This window comes from Amblyomma americanum, chromosome 10, assembly GCF_052857255.1.
Source record: "Amblyomma americanum isolate KBUSLIRL-KWMA chromosome 10, ASM5285725v1, whole genome shotgun sequence".
NCBI classification, from domain to species: Eukaryota; Metazoa; Arthropoda; class Arachnida; order Ixodida; family Ixodidae; genus Amblyomma; species Amblyomma americanum.
In genome coordinates, this window is record NC_135506.1 from 137,150,566 (window position 1) to 137,174,055 (window position 23,490).

Sequence of the window (23,490 nt, forward strand, 5' to 3'; positions counted from 1 at the left end):
GCTCGCTTCGGATTGGATTCATCGTTGTTACTGCCTCTTTTGTTGCGGTCACTGGCAATAAGAGGCGCACACATTTCTCGTTTGGTCTCACCTCGCCTATAAGAAGACGTATGAGTGAAATATTTGCTTTATTTTTTATTTAGAGTGACGATTGTGCCCCTTCTAGGCTTAAGCGGAGCGTACGTTTGTTGAGAGAAATAGTTACCCGTCCTAACAAGTAGATGGCGCCACTAGGCTGAGCTCATTCTTCTGTCTGTGTTTGCATATGCTGAATTAAAAGTGGGAAATGTGAGAAGTGCTGTAACATGACGAAAAATGCCTGCGTTTAGCGTACATGATAGTGCATACGCTTATGGCACGTAGACGGCGTCAATTGTTCTTTTCGAACCATATCTGTGTACGTCGCGAGCGCCGACGTTGCTACTAATTTCGCTCGCTCTCACTGCCGAATGCCCAATTATGAACGAGCCATAAAGCTAAGGTTAAAAGGAAAACGTAGCGTCGTCCGACCGCGTTGACATGTGAACAGTGGAAGCAAAACTACTTTCGCTGGTGTCGCCTCGACTGCCGGGAGCACCGAGCCGGGAAAGACCAGTGTGGTGTAGTTGCCAGATTCGATGTGTGCGAGTAGGCTAAGAAGTCCGTTGTCCGTCGCCAGAAAAAATGCTCTCGCATTTCTTGCGCGATCCGGCCCGCGGACCGTGCGCGGACCTCGTAAACCGGAAGCGAAACCCCACGTGACCGCTAGTCCGCGGGCAAGAACAGGTCCGTGGTCCGTCGTCTGGATACACTTTAAGGAGTTTGAACTGCATCCCTGTATTTTTCGGTGCCCGCTATCCCAATGGGACTATGTCATCTGCGGAATTAAAGTGTACCTCATTGGAAGTGCATCCCAAAAAAGGAGTTGTCGAAAATATTATGGCGGGAAAGTATGGCGCATGGTTGCCAAGATGAGTGTGTCGAGTTGGACAAGCTACACGGGCATGAATCAACAAGTCTACGGATATTGTGTTTGTGAGTGTAAAGTAGGAATGAGATTATGATGAGTGATGAAAGTTGGGCGAATTGACATAAATTCACGATTAACAACAGCGCCGCAAACACGAGCACGGCCCTAGCGCGGGATTATACGCCTGACATTCATTCTTGTAGATGACGTAGAAATGTTCTTCGCAGCCATGAATGACGCCGGTAAATCTATTTCGTTTCTTTATTTAGGGCAGTATGTTAATCACAACGGAAGGCGTTGACAGAAAGCCATTGCCAAGGCGCTACTATCCTATTTATTTAAACACGTGCACCATGTTTGAAAAAAAGATGTAGCGCAAAAGAGACGAGCACGGGAGGGCACCATGTAAATCCAGGAAGTCGGATATTACCATATTACTCAACTGCACCAAGCGTCACCAACCGAGCAAAGCGCGATAAAAGCGATGAAAAATAAACATGTCTGACGAGATAAAATAAAACAGATGGAAGACGATGCTTTCAAAGGTGATGCAAAAAGCCATAATACTTTATCCTTTACTCAGCACAGTGCTTCTAGAAACCAATTCACTCTTATGCAGTTAGACCGGTGCATTCGTAGTGCAATCCAGATATCAGTAGCGCGTTGTGATCGGCTTCTGTTACGCTGAACGTACTGGCCGGCAACAACTTTTGCATAATTATTTTCCAAAGGTTTGTCAGAAATTAACCCACAGTACACTGTAGCTTGGTTATGGTAACTCCAAGGAAAATGAAATTTTGTTATTGGAGCTTTGGTCCAGAGGAAATCAACTGAATAATTGATCCATTTCAATCACAGCACTCAGGCTATCTTTGTTTCCATGACACGAATGCACTTAGCACGCTGGTCATTGTACCACTTTTTCAGACAGGCAGTGAAGTCGTTGTGATCTCCAACCTGTTTTCCGCGTTGATGAGACCATAATCATCGCGACAGATAGAAATACGTTAGCGCTGCATGAACGAGTTCATGAATGAATATCTTCTTGAAAGCCCACTCCTCGGGAGACTTTATAGATCATTACACCTATATTGCTCCTTTTTCGCATCACCTCTCTAGTCAAGAGCTGTGGATCAAAGCGAGCACAAATTTTATGTATCCGAATAATATGTCTCATAGTGATGTATCTGTCATTTTGAATGAGTTCATGCGTTTCACTTATGCATTTTCATCGCTTCTGAAGCTCAACGGTCTACATGAACGTGACAGGACCTGGCTACTGAAATGACCACGCCGGAACATCTGAATCCATATAAATTCAATACTTTGATTCATTCTGTTGTCCTCCTCGAGTGGCAGCAGCTTACAGCGAATTGTCGTTGCCGAATTTTCGACGAAACTGTAGAGGAATTTATCACGGCAGGTTGCCGTTGTTGAGTGTCACGTTGATCCTGACGACTTACGTGAAACAAAATTAGCTAGAAGAATAACAATGCTGCGGAGCGCATTTTCTAGGCTCTCTCAGATCGTAAACAGCAGTTTATCGATATCCCTCAAGAGAAAAGTATACAACAGCTGTATCTTACCGGTACTGACCTATGGGGCAGAAACGTGGAGGCTAACTGAAAGGGTTCAGGTTAAGAACAACGCACCAAGCTGTGGAAAGAAAAATGTTAGGTGTAACGTTAAGAGACCGGAAGCGGGCAGAGTGGGAGATCCTAGTCGAAATCAAGAGGAAGAAATGGGCTTGGGCAGGGCATGTAATGCAAAGGCAAGATAACTGCTGGTCCTTAAGGGTAACGGAGTGGATTCCAAAAGGAGGCAAGCGTAGCAGGGGGCGGCAGAAAGTTAGGTGGGCGGATGAGATTAAGATGTTCGCGGGGATATGGTGGCTGCAACTGGCAAAGGACAGTCTTAATGGACAGACATGGGAGTGGCCTTTAACCGGCAGTGGGCGCAGTCATACCCAGCAGTTCTGGATAAAGCATTTTTGAGCGGGAAACAGTTTATGAACGCAATTTTTTCGCATAGTGTATGATTTTGGTGCAACATTGATATATCCGCAGACCACTAATCGGCAGTCTTGCAATTATCTTGCTATTAACCCTATCTCTATCTTCAAAAGCGTTCCCCATCGGCTTTCTATTGCATGCTCAATGCGATGGATGCGTTTAAAGAAAGATCACCTTGCACATAAAAACAATGGAGCAATAGAACAATGGACCACATTTCTATAACAATATCTTAAAATTTTTCAATATTGAGCTTTTTGTCCCAGAATGTTAGACACGCAAGGTTTTTATGATAAGGTAAAGAACTAATGCTTCTACAGACTAAATTTAATCTCTACTTCATTGCTTAAATTATAGAGACAGAGTGAATTGTGCGCTAGTTTTTGTCCGAACCTTTGTAGTTTGTGACAGCAATCTCATATAAAACGGGTTGAATGTCCTGTTTATGAAATGCGGTACCCAATCTACGCAACCTCTTCTAGCTTAGGTCGGATCAGGGAATTTTAATATCAAGCAGCTCAACACGTCAAGGGGCTGCGTTATTTTCTAAAGAAAGTATTAGTCTTGTAACGGGTAGTGAACGAATTTTGTAATGTGGCTCGTCAACTTGAGACGATCATTGGTCGCAACATATAAATATTAAAATTTATCAACCTCAACTAAACGACATTCAAGAATTATGCAAAAAAATTCAAACGGAGCTCTTTTATTTGTCATCGGAAAAAGAAAGAATTTTCCATTGCCTAATTACATACCTCAATTATTACACCACCTGAAACTGCAATACGGTTATCCTTGAAACACAACTGGTCATCGACACAGCAAATGGTTTGGAATGGGATGCAGACATCTGTGAACACTCTTATGCTGACGGTTGCGATTTTAACCAATGCCGGGTAATAATATGCCCCATTCTGTCTCTTACTGTCGTCTGCGACATTAAATATACAGACATATTACCCGGCATCGGACATCACGTCCTCCCTCGTATGTATATATATATATATATATATATATATATATATATATATATATATATATATATATATATATATATATATATATATATATATATATATATATGCTGTCAGCCTTTAATAGTACATACATTATGACAGGCCTTATCACTGATCAACTTTGTCAAAGCCAAATTTCAGTTACATAAGAACATCATGATAAATGAAAAAGACTCCTCAAATTTTCATAACCCTATAAAGACTGAGTCTAACAGGCAGCGGTATAAGTTATATTAAAATCCTTGTGAAGAAAAAAGAATTGCCGTTACAGAAGGCAGCACAAGCTAAATCTCAATGCGTTGTTATGCACAAATGCACACGAATATTTTAAGAACTTGACGGCCTCAAAATATATTTCCTTTGTTTGTCATTTGTTTCTCGTCTGAAGTAAATTCAATCGGATTCATGCCCCGAAACATGCAATCCCCAGATCGAACTCTCGGTAGACGACGACGAACCAGTAGACGTTTAAATTCGTGCAGGAGCTCTTAACGATTTTCTTTTTTCAGAATTTCCGGCTACAATGACTCCAATATGTCTTTAGCTTTGCTTTTACGATATGCCGCTCTTTTGCGGGACATAATTCCCGAGAACAATGCCAGTTATTCAATCTAGCGCGGACGAAATAGTTAACCTAATCAGGTGCGAGGAAGCATCACCATGAGCTGGCTGTGATCCAGTCAAGAATAAACTATTAAAGACACTACTTCGCTGCCATGTCTTCTGTCTGTAGTTCTCACAATTCCTCAGTGCTAGAGCAGACTCTCACGACTTGGAGAGAAAGCACAAACTACCTCCATTTATCAATCAGGGAATCACTCATGCCTTACTTCTGCACCCTATGAAAAATATTATTTTTTCCATCACCCTAACTTCATATTACGAATACCTTAGCGCCCCCTGGACATCGCCATGTTCATGGGCTCGTCACATTGAAACAGCATGCCCTTGTGCATCACGTACTCACGGTTATTTCAGGACAATCTTAAATCACCACCACCTGGAATCAGCTAACTCGCTTATCACGCTTGCGTGCGCCCAAAACTCGAACACGTCTCCTCCATCTGACGCCCCTCACAAGCACACCTCACAAGTCACCGAAACGTGGCTACATGATGGTATAATTGACTCTGAAATAACTCCTCCAGGTTTCGTTGTAATTAGGGCGAACAGGCAGCATGGGAAAGGAGGCGGTATCGCTCTCTTCATTAAGTATAGTCTGAAATTTGTTGAAATTTCGGTCCCTGTCGAAATAGAGTCAACTTGGTGCAAACTCTACGTAGGTAACAAATCATTTGTTATCGGTGCGGTGTATCGACCACCAGGCACTTCCGTAGACCACGTGCATTCTTTAAGTAACTTCTTGCATTCTCATCATATCAACAATCCAAATATAATTATCCTAGGAGACTTCTATCTTCCCGGAATTCAATGGCATACATTATTCATTACTGGTCAAGACATTGCAATCAGTAATGAACTTGTGAATTTTTCTTTGTCATTTGGATTAAAACAGATAGTTGATAAGTCCACGAGGTCTTCGGCAATACTGGATCTGGTGTTTTTAAGCTCTTCTCTTTTCGCGACGAATTTTACATGCGAAGCCGTCGAGGGGATATCCGATCATAACGCTGTTCTTGTTTCGATCCCATGTTCTATTCCTTCCTCAAAACTAACTTATTCAACATTTCCGGATTTCAGTAGAGCAGACGACGTGCCTATCCTGGATTTATTAAGTGACGCATTTGAACAGTTTCAGCAGCTCAGCATATCATGTGACGTGAATTCTTTAGTAACATTTTTCGAGAACATTGTGAAGGTCTGTATTCAGCGTTTTGTTCCATTAAAAACTAAAAAGCAAAACCACAATATGCCCTGGATAACAAGAGACATACTGCATCTTTCTCGCCGTGTTGCCAGACTACGCGTTTCCAAGCGCAATGGTAACCCTGAACTTTTGCAACAGTTCAGCGACGCTAAAGAAGAACTCCGTGCCAAAGTTCACTCGGGAAAAGATTTTTACTACAGAAATTCCTTGCCGCAATTAATGAAAAACAATCCCCGCAAATTTTGGGCATCCATATTGCCACAGAGCACTAGTCCCAATACCTTCATTATTGATGATAAGCCGGTCTATGACTCATTAGCTATAGCTACTAGTTTCAACACATATTTTCAGTCGGTATTTACAACAGATAACCTTGAAATGATTACTTTTCCTAGCAACTCTCAATGTTCTGTCGATGATATTTCAATAAGCGTCGAAGGTGTTCTGAACCTCATTCTGAACATAAATGTGAAAAAAATAGTGGTCCTGATTTCTGCATCGTTACTCTCTTTGGACCAGCCGCTATTTGACTACCATCTTCCAGAAATCGCTATCACCCGCAACCGTCCCCGTAGCCTGGAAGCTTGCAAAAGTTATTCCCCTGTTTAACGCTGGCAGCACCCAAATCTTGTCCAACTATCGCCCCATTTCGTTAACTTCACAGTCATGCAAATTACTAGAACATATCATTCATAAGCACATTACAGAATTTCTTGAAGCTAACAATATCTTGTGCAAATTTCAGCATGGGTTTCGGCGCGGGCTCAGTACCATTTCACAACTTGTAGAATTCACGCACGACATTGCTAGTTCCCTCGACACGGGCTCACAAATCGACGCTTTATTTATCGACCCTTTCTAAAGCTTTCGACACCGTTCTCCACAGCAAACTTCTTTGTAAACTTAATGCAATACTCAAAAACCCGTTACTGGTAGACTGGATATCAAGCTTTCTTTCTAATCGTACACAGTATGTTTCTTTCAACTCCTGTTCATCTGAAACTGTTAATGTATCATCCGGTGTACCACAAGGATCCGTGCTCGGACCACTGTTGCCAGAAAATATTATTTCTAAAATTCGGTTGTATGCAGACGATTGTGTGATATACAGTTCAATTAACACCCCTGAGGATCACGCGCAACTAAATCAGTCATTCGTGTCATTCTGCTCATGGTGTGAAACATGGCAAATGCAAATAAACTTTCGTAAATCTGTATACATGTCATTCTGTAATCGCACAATACCATCTTCTTACACCTACTCATTCAAAGATAACTCTCTGAATCAAGTGTCCAAGTACAAATATTTAGGTCTTCTTTTTTCTTCTAACTTGTCCTGGTCAAAGCATATTAACACAATATCCAATAATGCAATGCGGAGGCTCTGTTATCTAAAACGTACACTTAGTGTTGCCCCCCAAGAAACTAAACTGGTAACATACAAAGCTTTAATTCGTCCACTTTTGGAGTATGGGTCAATAATCTGGAATCCTCATAAACAGTCCGATATCAGTAAGCTGGAATCCGTCCAAAGGAAAACAGTACGGTTTATTTGCCGATGGTATGACAGAAATTTTTCACCTTCATCCACTCTTCCAGCCATAGGCCTTTCACTCCTTTGTACCCGCCGCGACAATGAGTGTTTAAAATATTTTCATGGTATTGTTAATTCATCCCGCTTTGCTTCACTGTCTGAGTATTTGCATTTTTCAGCATCTTCATCTACAAGGAGCTACCACCCATTGAATGTAACACCCATTCACGCGCGCACTGATGTGTTCAAATTTAGTTTTTTTCCTTGTGTTATCGAACGATGGAATTCTTTACCCGGTGATATACGCTCCCTAGAACCAAACCTATTTTTCAATGTTGTTTCAAATCTGTGATTAGTCTGTTGCATTTCTGTTCTGTATGTTATTGGTGTTCACTTCTGAATATGTTTTCCCTCTCTGCCTTTTTTTTCTCCTCTTCCTCCCACTCCTGCAATAGCCCCATCGGGGCTGCAGTATATGTAAATAAATAAATAAATAAAAGGTGAGGTCCGGGCATGTGTCTCGGCTCACCGAGTTGCCTGCGCGGGTAGGAAATGCCGGGTCGGTGTGGAGGGTGAGCCGCAGTGTGGACGCCAACTCCGCCAGCATGCGTCCGCGTAATTCCTCCTTACGATAGACCCATAGCTGGCTAGGGGCGTTGAAGTCGCCCACAATCAGAAGTAGGTCCCGACCCGCCTCTCTATGTGCACGGCTAAAGAGGTCCGCGAAGGTCTCTCGCTTCAGCTTCGGGGAGCAGTATACATTAAATACGTGCAGGGGAGGATCCGATCGGCGAAGGGGAAGGATCCTTACCATAGCGTACGAGTACGGTATATTGAGAGCGAGGTTAATTTCAGTGGCTGTGTGCGACTTGTGTACGAGGAGACACGGCGAGGGGTCTTGCTGGAACGTCGCGTAGTTAGTCAACTTGGCTGCCGCTCCTGGCTCCTGGAGGGTGACCACGGCGGGCAAAGTCTCGAAAGTTGCGCAGGTTCGCGCGTTTCTGCCGAGCTATGAAGCCTCTACAATTCCATTGCGTTACGGTTATCAATTTGTGTGTGTTCGGAGGAAGGGAACGCTTGTTAGGCCGTCCTGCCATCATTAGGATTGGAGGTGAGAGATGGGGGCTGATGGGGCTCCGGCCCAGAGCCAGCACCGAGGGGGGGGGGGGGGGGAGTGGGGGGGGGGGGGCAGGTGCGTGGTTGGAGTCCTCCGATTGCCATGCTGTGCGATGTCAGTGAATGTTAAAGATCCCAAGGTTGTGGAAATTACTCCGGAGCCCTCCACTACGGCACCTCTGTCTCTCTCTCTTCTTTCACTCCCACCTTCCTCCCTTCACTTACTGCGCGGTTCGGGTGACCACCGAGATATGTGGGACAATTACTGCGCCATTTCCTTCTCTCAAAAACCAATTTTCTGTTGTTTCATGGGCTGCTCTGGCTCCTCTTAGTTTATCCTGGAAAGGACAATGGGATTGAAAATAAATAGTTAGCAGGGGCTGATTTTGTGAGGTCTCTTTGTGGATTAGTCGCTTTTGATGATATTTCTTCATGTTATTAAAGAAAAAAATAACTTGTTTAGTTAAATTTGTCCTCGAATAAAGCAACTTAGTCACTACGAATTAGGAAGACGTCGTCGCATCGCACCATCAGTCTACGTGTAGTCAACACCATTCAAAATGAAACGCAACCGTCTAAATTAATTTGTTGCGGCACAAGCCATTAAGGGAAGCAGTTCAGAAAATATGACCATTTTGTTTCAGACGTGTCCTCAGCTTTTTACTCCTGAACAGTGAGGCGAGAGATTACTGGGAAGAGAAATTTGACACTATTACGTGAAATTTTTCACAAACGGTGCAGCAACAAGACAAATGCACTTCAGAGAACATTGGAAAACTGGATGTTGACGACGAAAAATTATTATATTTGGCAGGTCAGGCATGTTCCGCGTCGCTTGTATATAATAGAAACTAATATAGTCCATATTATCAGAATCAAGGAACACCAAATAACTGCTGTCCTTTTAAAGTGCAGCCGTTGACTTGTAAACACGGCAGTCTGTCAATTTTTCGATTAGCGTGTAGTCGGAGCGAGTGCATCGCGCATAAAATACGTTTAAAACAGCCAAAACACTACTGCCAGGAGTTAAATAAATATGTACTGTCTATTTCCAGATCAGTAGCATTATTACAGTGGCCACGCGGCCGCACAGAAACTCTGCCAGACGCATAGCGCACCGCACGCAACTGACGCGTGGTACCCAACATGCCGCTGCGAGGGGGAAACGGCGTCGCGGGGTAGTACAAAGGGTGTCCCCACCCTGAAAGCGGAGGAGAACGGGTATTTAGTCGCCCTAGCGTCTCCCGCTCGTCTCATTCGGGCGCAGTGGGGCCGTGCGGGCACGTAGGAATCACGCGGTGAGCGGCGAACAACGCAGCGCACAACCAAAGCGCGCTCCCACGAAGCTTGCGGCTTGCCGCCTGGTTGTTCGGCGTGGAAGCTGTGCTGCCGTTCGTGGCATCGGGTTTGTCGAGAACGATGTGCCGACGAACTGCGACTGCATCTCGAGTCCCGCGTGTTTCGGCAAGGCGCCTGGCAGTGGTTTCAAGTCCGTTTCACCGTACGTAGCAGAGCGATTTGTCTAACGGGCAAGGCGTCGCGCCGAACGGGCAATGGCGTTCCGTGGACTCCCTGGCAGTGCTGCAACACGCTGTCGCGATCCACTCTTAAAGGCGAACCTTAAGCGTCGTCTAATTTTTGTCATCCCACGGACCAAATGACAGGAGTGCTGATATAAGTAACAGCACGGATGGGCGCGTCCGAGACGCGGCGCCCACGCTGGCACTCAGGGCGCCGACGCTTCTCGCCTGGCCACCACGTTTCGTGCGACCAATGTCTTCTCAAAATGGGTTAATGTATGCACGCGCTTTTCCGCAACGGCAACAATGGCGGGCGGGCGTGCATTTTCGGAGCGCGATTGTCTGAGCATGGCGCTGCACTCCTCGACGACGGCGGTGGCGTTTGATCGCCTCACTCCGACGGGCTAAGCCGGCAACATTATCGAGTCGCCTCAGCGGCGCATGCCGAAGGGAGACAACCCTCAACGTCTGCTTTCAACCCGGCCCGTTGTCGATGATTATCAGCGCTGTGGGGTCTGAGAGCATACCAGGAGCCCTTAGGGAAGGCCGCATTTCGGGAGCTGGACCACACGACTGGCTTCTCACATTTCGGTGCCCATTAAGAACTCGTTCGTGCAGGCATTAATCAATGGAGCCGTCCGCCATGACGAGCCTCGTAACCAGCAGTTCTGCTGAGCACAGTAACTTTCATTCATTGCTAACATTCATTTTGCAAAAAAATAAAAAAAAACTACGTGTTGGCGGCGTGGTAGGCAGAGTACGCGTCGAAATCGAACATACATTGATGTATAACCTGTCGGGCGATTATAGGGGAGCCTGCGCGTAAGCCCCGGGCATTTTTACAGAGCCCATCGGCGCCGCGCACTGCGCGTGTTGTTTCCGATTAATGTACTTCATCTATTTAAAGCGTCACAGATGCGGTGGACCTCAACATAAGAGCCACCAAACTAGACTGACAGGCTCCACGGCCCGCACACATGACACCGGAAATAAACAGCCCTACCTGACAGCCATTCAGATATTAATTAACTTTCCAATATTGTTCACCGGTAAAGGCCGTTTCGGGGTGGACGGTAGAAAACACTTTTTTATGGAACAAAAAGCAAAGGCTGCGAGAAGAAAAGAACAATATTACAACAACAACAACATTACAAACATGAGTACACAGTCACAACGCATATAAAATGCATATTATAGGTTCTCTATGGTCCTCTTGTGAAATGCTGACAACAGATCTAAGCTTGCAACAGCTGTTGGTAAGATATCAAGAGATCAGATCTATTTTTACCCACTGTAGTGATTTAAAAGAGAAAGATAGTCATAAGCAAACACTGGGCTAATTAAAAATATATTACCGGCCTTCTTAACCATATCCTTAACAAAAAACTGGGGGGAGGGGGGGGGGGTTGGAAGACACTTAAGCTCTGCCTTAAAGGTATGACGCGAGAGCGTAATAGGTTAATTCTCATATATGCAGAAGGTCATTCCCTGCATTACATCCCTAGCTTCCTGTAAGTCCTCAAAACCCTCCTGGCGAATTGGTGCAGCGATGTGCCGCTGCTCTGCGATGACAGGTGCTGCCAGCGTTGGTTCTTGTGCGGCCAGGTTGCTCTTCTCGAGCGACCAATCATTCTTTTAGCTGTCACCTGACACAGTGGGCGGTTTGCTCACAATCCAATGGGCAGGTAGTGACGACGCCGCCAGGCCACCCCACGCTGCGCAGGTCACCGGCCCAATATTGAAAATGGATGGTTTCACTCTGGTCCTTTTGTAGGACCGGCCTTTCCCATTACACTTTTAATACAGGGCCGATTACCTGTGCTGCTTGGGACGTGACCTAGCTGGTCCATCTGACTCCTAAGTTGCTCACTGGCAACCCCCTGCCAGAACCATGTTCGTGATTTTTCGCTCAGAACGCCGGCGCCGAAATCTGGTTTTCTGGAGAACGGGGCTTTTAATGCTATCGCGACAAAATGCGATAGCACTTAGGTTGTCTGCTATGCTCTTACATCATCATTATCATCCTGGCTACGCCCGCCGCCGGGCAAAAGCCTCTCCCATGTTTCTCCATTAACCCTGTCCTTTGCCAGTTGCAGCCACCATATCCCCGCAAACATCTTAATCTCATTCGACCACCTAACTTTCTGCCGCCCCCTGCTACGCTTGCCTTCGCTTAGAATCCACTCCGTTACCCTTAAGGACCGTTGGTTATCTTGCCTTCCCATTGCATGTCCTGCCCAAGCCCATTTCTTCCGGTCGATTTCTACTAGGATCTCCCACTCTGTCCGCTTGTGGTCTCATAAAGCTACACCTATCATTTTTCTTTCCATGGCTCGCTGCGTGGTCTTTAACTTAAGCTGAACCCTTTTTGTTAGCCTCCACGTTTCTGCCACGTAGGTGAGTATCGGTAAGAAAGAGTTGTTACATACTTTTCTCATGAGGGATATTGGTAAACTATCATTCACGATCTCAGAGAACCGGCCTCCACCCGATTCTTATTCTTCTAGTTATTTTGCTCTCGTGATTCGAATATGCGGTCACTACCTGCCCAAAGTAGACTTATTCCCTCAACACTTCCGGCACCTCGTTACCAACTGTGAAGTGCTTCTCCCTTCCGAGACTGTTGAACCTTGGCTTTCTGCATATTAATTCCTGGACCCACCGTTCTACTCTGCGTGTCTAACTCATTAATCGTGGTCTGCAGTTAATCTCCTGAGTGACTTAGCAGGACACTGTCATCAGCGAATCGAAGATTACTAAGGTACCCTTCATTAACTCTTATCCCCAAGTCTACCCAACCCATAGTTAAGGCGTGCTCCGGGTGTTACTCTGTTGTTTACTAGGAGGCGAAAAAACGGACGAGCGACGGAATAGGGGACACAAAAACACGTTCAGGTGTTAAGGGCGATATATATGCGTGCTGCTTGCAAGTCATTTTACCCATTTGGGCTAGAATTGAAGACGCTTACCTAGATGGTCGAGTTGGTGCATGATTACGAAAAAAAAAAAACAGCAGAAGGGACGCGTTCACAAGAGGAAGAAGTAGACGGGACGAGTCTGGAATCGTGGAGCAGTCTTCTCCTTTCTCTCGTGAGCGCGTCTTTTCTGCAGGTTTTTTTCCGCAAGCATTGGCCTAGAATGTTATTGTTCCGCTTAATTCACCGGATGTAATTCATATGAGCATAGTTTTCTACAAGTGAGGAAGTATAATGAGGGTCATTTTTGAAAACAGAGGACCATGTAACCCCGGTATGCAGTGTTGATGATTACATCAGCTGCCTTATATGCGCAATATTGAGTTTCGTGACATATGACGACGTAGGAGCCAATGTGTGACGTCAAAGTTTTGCCACTTTTGTCAACATGAGAATGCACGCGAGCCTGGCGGTGGATTTTATTTAAAAATAAGTAGAAAATTGCTTTAACGCCACATGTGCGGACCTGCTCGAAAGTGTAGGCATTTTCTCAATGTGGTATCGCTGAGGGGTACGTTTTGCAATATGATCGGTCCAATCGATGGGATTCTGTTCGCGCGCGCCAGCAGATTCAGTATCTGAGATGCATTAGAGAAAACTATAAATATATCTGTAATGTAAATGCTATAAGCATTGTGTAAGCTGCCGTACTAAGATGATTCTGATGTGGGCTCCGTTGCGCGGTGTTAATCTGTTTCGTAGTAAGCTGCCGTGTAAGCCAATTTTTCAGAACGCGTTTCTAGTCTGCGCTCCGCGGCCGTAATTGTTGCTCTCCCGCCAAGCACTGAATGCAGTTCTAGGGTATTTACGTCGAAAGCTCTGCTGAGCCCCCCATTCCCTAAAACGTCTCGCTTATTAACATTTACACGTTCAAAACTCACCACGCTCGAATTGGTCCAGAACCGCGCTGTCAGATTCATTAACTGCAACTATTCTGGTCATGCTAACATTCCGGCATCAGAATCTTCAACACCATCTCACTACACTGGCCTATCGTTACAAAATTGCCCGTTTTATATCACATATTTTATCGTGCTTTCAGCCACGAAGCTTCCCTTATCACGCGCGCTGAGCTCATCGGATTTCTCGTTATAGTCATCCTAATGCCATCTACCCCGAAAAAAGCGGACACAAAAACATATCATCGGTCTTTTTTCCTCAGAACTGCTAGAGACTTGAATGGCCTTCCATTCGAAGTGGACACCGTAATCAATCCCGTTCACATCAAATCCAATGGGATGATCTGTACTATACACCCCTCATTTAATGGCCCTTGCTGACCTTTGAGGAAAAATAAATCAGTGATTAATCAAATAACTACAATTATAATGACGGCGTCAAACGTCGTCATCTCACCCACGCTCCTTAGTTGCGCAAAGAAAACTCTTGTTTTGGCTAGTTAGTTCATGACCAAAGTAATATGAAGATGGCGCGATCAACGCAGACAGGGACACACAAACGACAGGACCAGCGTAGTTGGTGTGGTCTGGTAACGTCATGTAGTTGAACGGCGCCATGCCAGCTGCAGCAAGCGGACGTCGTTTCGTCCACGCGATTTGAATAATATCGCTTTTGCGTGTATCGAAGAGGACCAGTAAACTTTTGGTGATCGGATGGTCACTTATGCGGCTACGAGTGTGAACGGTAGAGAAAACTAAAGGCTAGCTGTTAAGTGGAAGCCCACGGGGCCGATGTCCCCCCCCCCCCCCCCCCCCCGCACCTGTTACCAGGAGCGATCATGCCCGGGGAAGGGGGGGGAATCGAGGAATGTACGTCGAGGCGTGACGCCCGCGCTTAGGGTGAAAGGCGGCACTAATCCTTTCTGTCCCGACACGTGGCAACCGGTGGATCGAATGCGCATGCAGCGAGCTGCGCATTCCACTGGGCTCGGGACAGCCCACGGGGCCAGTGCCCCCCCGCACCTGTTACCAGGAGCGATCATGCCCGGGGAGTGTGGGGGAATCGAGGAATGTACGTCGAGGTGTGACGCCCGCATAGGGTGAGAGGCTGCGCATTCCACTGGGCTCGGGACAGGCGAGCCCTGGGCTCCGCCCACTAGTACATACGATGCAATTGCTTTGCTATTGGTCCAAATTGGGCGAGAGCTAGATTACTCAAGCTCCGCCCAATTATCGAAGGGGTTGAAACCCGCGGGAAACGACGACTTGAGACGAGCGCCCCGAGTCTCAAGCTCGGCCGTTTTTAACAGCCTTTTTTAAACAGCCTTTCTTTAACAGCCTTTTCTTTAAACTGCCTTGTCATCAGCACCTTGTATTTCAATCACGTCTTTAATAAATAAGTTTTGCTTTGAGAAGTTGGAACTGCTGCCCCAACCGGCAACGTGTCGCCGGACGAAGACCTGAAGTGCTCTTCGTGCTGCTAAAAGCCGTCCCCATCCGAAGGAGAGCAGGGAAGTTTAACTCTAGCCAAGGCCATCGATTTCTTTCAGCCTTCTTGCACACAAACTCGAACAGAGCACTTGATCGTGTTAAGCCAGACAGCTTCACCTTGAACTCGCGTCCAGCGGTGCGCTTTCTTCTTCAACAATTTTCTGCCGTCAGGCATCGTGAGCCCACATTGGGATTGTTGCGAATGAGAACCTCGTGAGCCTCCTAATTTCATTCAGTAAGAGTAGCCAAGGCTACTGTCATCGGCCGGAAGTTTTTCGCCAGGAACATTTCACATCAAACCAGCTCTGTGATTTGCCGTTAGGCGTACTTTCGCGTAGAGCGAAGAGTGCACAGTACGTTGCGAGAGAGAGATCTCTCGCAACGTAATGTGCACTCTTCGCTCTAAGCAGAAAAGGTCCACGCCTAACGGCAAATCCCACAGAGCTACGTTTGTCGTGCAAAAAATACTGGCACAGTAAAAGAAACTTACAGTGCAAATAACAAACCCTTACTGCGTCCTCGCACTCCACGGTTCACGTTTGCCGCACAAATATCAGAAATGCGACAATTTCATCTATCTATTAGCGACGTGTTTCAATGCATACGCCATGTCTGAGTGTACTCCGCATAGTTGTCGTCGTTTCTTACAAGACGTGGGGAGATTATTGTTCATCGAGTTTGCAGGGTTCGAAGGACCCAACGCCGCCTTGGATCGTTCAGCGAAATGTGCGTGTTAACGCTTTTCATGCTGTTACTGTTTACAAAACGTCGGAGTATCTTTTGCCCTTTTTATTCTAAAAAACTGAACAGAGTTTGTTTTCTTGACTCGCGCATGCCTGGCGGCTTTTATTCCTTGGTCCGCCGAGTAATAGTATTATTAGCTGACGATTAAGGAGAAGGTTTCTGCGACATGAATGCGCGGATGATGTTTGCTGTATTTCTTTTCCACCGGCTGGTGCTGGATACGTGCTTTACGCTTTCATGTCAGTTACCAGAAAATGTCATTAATGCCCCCTGTTAAGTCTATTAAAATGAATTCGTGCTGGCTTTGAAACAGTGGTGTTGGCTGCGAAGCAGCACACTGGAATGCTGACATTAACTGGTTCTTTCGGGAGCTGGTGTAGCACCGGTACCATTTCATTCAACTTCATGGTCCTCCTGTAGAAGTTCGAGATGTTCTGCCAAGCATTTTTTAAATGTAGCGTATTGTAGTTTTCAAGACTAAACCTTACTTTTCCAGTTCGGACTGCTTCAGTGAGGCCGGGATGCCAGTCATGACTCGCAGTGCTTTTTTTTTTTTGACAGTCAGCGGAAGAGTAGCGACCGTCCCATCTCCACCCACAGAAAGTCTTCTTTCTGCTGATTGCAATACCGGAAAGATTTTAAAGTGACGTATGCTGTATCGCCTGCTTCTTTGCAGAAGGCTCTGGCAAATATGTCGCTGCTCAGAGCATTAATTCCACCAAACCTGCCAAGCGTATTAAGAGCTGGCGCCCTCAGGGAACAGTGAAAGGGTTGTCATCACATTATCGCGCACGCTTTTTTAGAGAGCAGAGTAGGTAGTCTTCTCGGAAAAGACGAAGGACGTAGAAAGAACAGACATCACAAGCGGAAATGACCGTTTATTTTCTTGTTTTTTGTCAAGATGCTGTCTGTATCAACTCGCTCAAATGTCAGAGTATATGTAGTGGCCGACCTAGCATTCAGGCTGACGGTACTCGACCGCTGACAGTGCCCAATTAAGGAACAGACTACTCCGACCAGGCGCAATCCGCCTTTTTTCCCTAGATGCGGCGCCTTCTCGGAGGTTCGGGGTAGGGTTGCTCTGGTACACGGAAAACAGGTTCAAAAGACGTGCACGTCTTCTTCGAGGCGTCAACTGTGCATGCGCAGTGGCAGCTGCCCCACGCGCCTACGTCCAGCACGAATTGTGCATGTGCGATGCATCCCGGCTGCTCGTTTTCGACCAAAGAAATGCGGGAAAGGCCAGGGCCGTGTGATAACGCTCCTCCGCCGGCTGCGGTATCCCAATTTTAATTTCGCAGGAGCCGTCACTGCTCTCATAAAACAATTAATTCTACAAACATTGTAAGATGAATGCCAAAAAACCGAAACGTGTGAAATATGCACATATTTTTTTTGAACGAACCCCGCGGTGGTAATGTGCTTCTTGATAGCGGTATGCATACGTGAACGCTTTTGGCAGTTTTCGGCTGCTGTAGAGGAGAGAACCCAATTTTATTCCAGTCATAGAAAACTACGTTCATGTAACAACGTTCCATCCAAGAACAACTGAATATGTGCTGTTTAGAAGGCAACAAAACAGGAGTTGTGTTAAGCGGCAATACATTCGCCCCAGAAGTTATTTTTTAAAGTGGCAGCATTGGAGGGGTCAGTGCAAACGGGAATATCGACCGCCGTCTGTCAGTAGCCACTGCAGATAGCTCACTGGCCACGGTGAGCCTCCCACCAAGTTACGAACGAACCTAGTATACTACGTGGTATACAGCGGACCTTAGTACGGCGCGTCGGATGTAATTAGCTTCCGTGTTACAACCATGGATAAACTTTCGTGTGTTTTTATGTGTATGACAACCTTATTAAGTATGCTTACATTCACAGCGCAAAGACAACCACGGACTTGAGGGGAGACACCACAAAGAGCCGACTACAACAACGTTTATTGTTGCGCGCAGAGACTACATATAGCATACAGCGGGCATGCGCAGCAACGAAAAGGAAAATCATGTGAGACTGGTAGCAGCGCCAACCCGCAAAGGAAACACATCATCACAGGTACAAGGAAGACAACATAAAGCTAAAACCTTAAAGTCAGGACGCAAACAAGAACAAAAACCATGATACCCTAGTTGAAAATTCCTAAGACCCGACGTTCTTTATCACCTAACAACACCGAAGGGGTGCTGACACAATAATCTCCTTTTTTTTTGCAATCTCACCAGCCTCTGCTATCTCCCTCGCAGTTTTGCTGACATACTTATGAAGAACTGTTGTTTTTCCCAAAAAAGGACCACGTTCCTTACAATGTTGGCAATCACGGCAGTGTATGCCTAGATGACGGGATGCCCCGATGACACTATTGCTGTGTTCTATGAGCCTCTCGTTTAGACATCTGCCAGTTTGGCCAACGTAGGCTCGGCCGCAGAGCAAAGGTATAGAGTACACTACGTTTTTTGCGCACTCTACAAAAGGTTGCCTGTGCCTAACAGTGCAGGAATCGCTGCCAGTAATGGTGGAATTTACCCTCTTGCACAGTTTCGACAGCTTCTCTGGTGCGGAAAACACCACATGCACACCTGCTCTTTTCCTTATTTTTTTGAGCTGGTGGGCGACGGTGTGCATTTACGGTAGTACCGTCACATTTTTCTTCCAATTTGTGCCAGTCCCAACGGTGTCCGGCACTACTTCCCTGCTTTCTTTGAGCATGTTCTCGGCAACCGATAACAAGAGTGAATACGGGTATGCCACTCCGGATATAACGAAATTTCATGTCTGCACCGAACAAAACGAACTTTCGTATTTGCCTCGTATATAGCGAAGCTATGCCACCTGGGATAAAACGAACGTCTGTGTCTGGACTACGGATGCCACGAACATTGTGTATTGATCTTGCAGATATAACAGAGCAAAGTGTACCACCTCTAACATAACGAACTTCAGTGTGTCAACCTTAGACACAACGAACGTTTTGTCAGTTAACGCGTTCAAGCAATCCAACAAGGATTGCCTATGAGTTTTTCTTTCTTCGGAAACAAAAAAACAACAACTATATTTCAGTTTTTTTCTGCATCTCAGCGCAGTGGTCCGACGGTTGTTTTAAAACTGATGTATTCCAGCGCATCTTTTCGTTCCAGCCTTTCTGTTTTGCACGGCGTGATGGCTAAAAGGATATGGCGTTCGGATGCTCAATTCCAGCTGTGTCAGTGACGCTGTGCGATGGGACTACGTCTGACACTATGCGCTGAGACACCCTTTCCGCTGTGACTACGTCGCTTACAAAAGTACGTTAATTTGTCGCCGCTGAGACTGCACTTCTTGGAATTGCCGGGACCTGCACACAAGCAATCTTTGTTGCACTTCGACGGGGACGCGTTTTGCACATGTTATTGGAAAATAAACATATGTGTGCATGTACGTATGCATATTTGACCAACCCAGGTGGTGGAAATCAACTTGCCGCTGAGCAATGCGCAGCGTTTCCCCTCCTCGCCACTTGCTTGCTCCTCTCCCTCACGCGCCTCCTCTGTCGTCTTTTCTGCGAACGTCACCACACTACGCAGCTATCTCCGGAGACGGACGCTAACAGCTCTCGCTGTAAAAAAAATAACAAAAATGCGCCAATAGTTTGTTTTTAATATACAGATTGCATCGTAGGCTCAATTTTGCGAGGCAAGCTTATTTCCCCTGGAAAGTTTTACCGGCACGTTTCTTTTAGCACAACGAAGCGATTAGCGCTCCAGCTTACTGAATGCACGAAAGAAGAAGAAAAAGCGACCCAGTTCCCACTTTGAGAACCACTATTTCGATTCCATCTGCTTAGTATTCGCTCGATGTGTCATAGAGTTGTTTTGTTTGAACGTCCGGTTTAGCAAGCGCGAACGATGATCACAATAAACAAATGTGCAAATTATCCATTCAAGAAGAAAAAAAGAATCACAGTATCACAGAAAGAAGGCATCAAGACAAGCGGACAATATGAGACGCGCCCGGCAAATGCGGAGAAGTTTTATTAAAATCTGAGTCCGTCTAAGCAAGGCCCACCAAAACGCACGCAGCATGTCTAGTGTTGCCACCATTATTTGTAGTATTGGTGTAAATATCTAACTGAAAGCGCACTCAGAACAGCTGTGCTGGTATTTTGGTATTAGCCGCTATGTGAAAACGGTAGTCTAGCAGAAGTGCCCCAAACTTTCTGAAAAAAAAAAAACAACGACCACAAGCCCAGTTTTATCGTTACTTTAGATTTGAGAAACCTCCTGGAGTCAGATGGAATCCTTTGCTCAGCCGAAAATTTTTGAGGCAGTGAATTACGAATCGGTGCGTTGTCTTGATAACGAGATATCTGGACGACCATCTTTCCAATTACGCCCACAGCCAATCTCTTTCTCAAATCAACAAGAACATTAAGATAAAAGCTACTTATCTCCTATTTTACAATGCAACAGGATCCCTTGTGACCTGTTTATAAGGCGCCAAAAGACAAAATAAGCAATACGCCATGGTCATGTGAATGCTCTTTGGACGAGTCGGATGTAGCCTTTTGCAAAATCCACTACTTAAGCAAAACGATCAATCGACTCACAAGTCTTGCTCACTTAATCGAGACTCTAAAGTATGGTTGTCCATTCTGACGGACAATTCTTTCGCCTGAACCTAGCCTGCGCTTTTCAGGTATTTTAACTGGGTACAGCTATAACGGAAACCTCAGCACTGAAGTGTTCTTTTCTAACAAGTGCCTTGAATAGAAGCCCTAGAGTACCCAACGGGCTGTTGGCAAGAGAAGCAGCAGGGAGCGTAATTCTTTCTGCTTTCACACGACATACTTGATAGGCTCGGCAGGAATCACGAAAACTGCACGCAGTGCTGCACTCAAAGTGAGGCGGAATACTTGCTCGAGACGACGAAAGTGTTACTCGTTGCCCAGTGAAAAGATACCGAAAATGCTGTTGCGGTGCAGTTAATTTTTACAAGTTTTACCAACTAGGTGGGAGGCGGGTAGCTGTCACATGAAGATCCGCGTAGTTGTTTTGCCCCGCACGAAATCGATTCTAAAAGATTACGAGACAATTAACTTAGCCTTCTTTCTTTTTCTGTACACTTAATTTCTTCTACATGTTATCGAAATCATTCTGAAATATCTAGATATTTCCAAAGAAAGCTTAGCGGCATAACTGAAGTGTAACTATTCGCACAAATGCAAAGTCCCTCAGCTTCTGCAAGTGTGTTCGTACTGGGAGATCAAAAGACCATTCTCTCGGTGCTTCTGTTGCTCCTCGTTCCTCGTTCTTAGGGATTCTCCAGACCGAAAAGGCCCATTCGTGGAGTGGAGCATTAACTTGGCCGCGCGCTCCCTTTTCCAAAAAGATGTGCAACACTTTCTGCGAGCCGGCGGTTCAGAGACTGTATTCTTGCAGGTTCAACTTCAAGACGATGCCGTCCACGGACACCGACGCGCATGTGTGTTGAATTGATGGCGGTGACAAAAAGCATGCCATAGCGACGTCATGTTCCGCCACACTTGTTCGTGCGGCACTCGAGGTGGCCATAGGCGCAGCAAGGTGCAGTGCGAGCGCCCACCGGCGCTCTACTCACCGGTCGAAGGCGCTTATCCTGTCGTCCTCGTTACGTAATCCTCGGCGCCGACACACATCCACACACACTGGGATCCAGAAGTGCACCAGGAAGAATGCTGTATCCTCGGCCGGAGCCGTCACTCAGTCAACACAACAATACTCGAACTTCACTTGGCTCTCAGGAACGCGCTGCGCTTTCACCGGCGGCGGCGGCACTCTTCCATCCGGAAGCGCGGCACGAGAAAAAGCGGAACCGGTCGAGTTCCGAAGCGGCGTGCTGCTCACGCCGCGCGCTTCCCGAGAGCGGCGCAAAGCCGCGCGAATGCCGCCATTCTGGCGACGCGTGCTCTCTTTAGCGCCGATTGGCCCGTTTGAAACGCGGAGTGGGCCCGCGCCCGTCCACGTGACCACCGACCTCAGCGGTCTCGACTCTGAGAGTGAGCACGTGACTGGACGTCACGAACATGCTGGCCAACGGAAACACCAGTTTCGGTTTCGGACCACCGCAAGTGGGTCACACGCCTACTTTCGGTTTCATACGCAGCAGCCTCGCATCCGGCGTTTGCAGGCTTTCGTACGTCCCGCCAGCGGTCCCCTATCTCTCCTTCATTGCTCAGAGAGAGAGGGGCCAACTCTTTGGTCCCGTCGTCTTGGAGCGCGCGCGCAGCAGGCGGCGGCCGGTGGGTCGCTAGGTTGCACGAGCAAAAAATAGCGGCGCGACGTTTCGGCTCTGCCCGGCCGGAAGGAGAGAAGGGTCGCTCAGGAAGGGAGCCGCCGCTGGCACCTGCCCATTTTCTAGGTCAAAGTGGCCGCCGCGGCGGGGGCCCTCTTCCTCTGACAGGCTAATTCTTCTCTCCCCCTCCTGGAAGTGGAGGGCGGGGAGCGAGGAGGAGACCCGGAAACTGGGGTCTTCCTGACTTGGAAGGAGGAGGAGGGGACCCGATTGTTGCCTCGCGCGACCTCTTTTGTCTCCTCACACTTTCTTCGGCGACCGCGTTCCTTTTACTTCTTCCGTACCTTCGTAGTGCCATGCTTGTTCTTTCTTCTCTCGTCCGCTCTTCTCCCCCGACCCGTGTTCTAAACTCGTTTCCTTTTTTCTTCTCACCATCTCTGCACAACTCGGAGCTCTCGCCCCGTCTCGATTGCCTATTTTCCGCGCTCCCATCTGCATTATTCTCTCGCCCTGTCCGGTGGAATAAGGGCGCTCTTTTTCGCCCCTCTCTCGGTTTCACTATCACGGCTGCCCCTTGAATGATGCGCTCTCGTTCTGACGCTTTATGCGATTTCTCGCCCGACCGGGGCAGAGGGGCCAAGTAGGCCATGCATCCTGTTCTTTCTTTTCTCATTGTTTACGAGCCGTGAAGGAGGCGACGACACGGCACGGGTGTTGCGACTTTTATCTGCAAAGGGACGACCTACACAAACAAATGAGCAGGCCACAGGGCAACCGGGACTACCTGGCCTCCGCGTCCTAATGGGCAGAAGCTGGCCCGGATTTACGGGAAACATTGAGGGCGTTTAAATGCTGAGATCATCTATTTGTTCAAAAGAAAAAAAAACGAATAATTTCTTGCCCCTCGCGCCGCTTCTGTAGGCTCAGAGGCGAGAGACAGTGCATTGACTTTGTTCTCCCACTCCTTCCCTGGCTGCGATTGCGGGTTGGTCGTGAGCAAGCAAAGCGAAAACAAAATTGCAGCCGCTCCCCCTGAGGGTAAGACGAGTGGTGAGCGCTAGCTGACCTGCAATATGAGAAACATCATCACAGCGGTGCCGCGCATTGCTGTCACCGCCACTGAACCAACGCAATTAGGCCCCGCTTGCCAATGGACTGGATAG

At 46.9% G+C, this 23,490-nt stretch overlaps 1 protein-coding gene across 1 annotated transcript in view; it reads right to left on the minus strand.

The window, feature by feature from the left end:
• LOC144106424 (uncharacterized) overlaps positions 1 to 21,805 on the minus strand; it is a 703,216-nt gene extending 681,411 nt beyond the window's left edge. Inside the window, exon 1 of the mRNA XM_077639234.1 lies at positions 21,674 to 21,805. The gene's annotated coding sequence lies outside the window, so the exon portion shown is untranslated. The remainder of the gene's footprint in view (positions 1 to 21,673) is intronic.
• Positions 21,806 to 23,490: the final 1,685 nt, after the last annotated feature.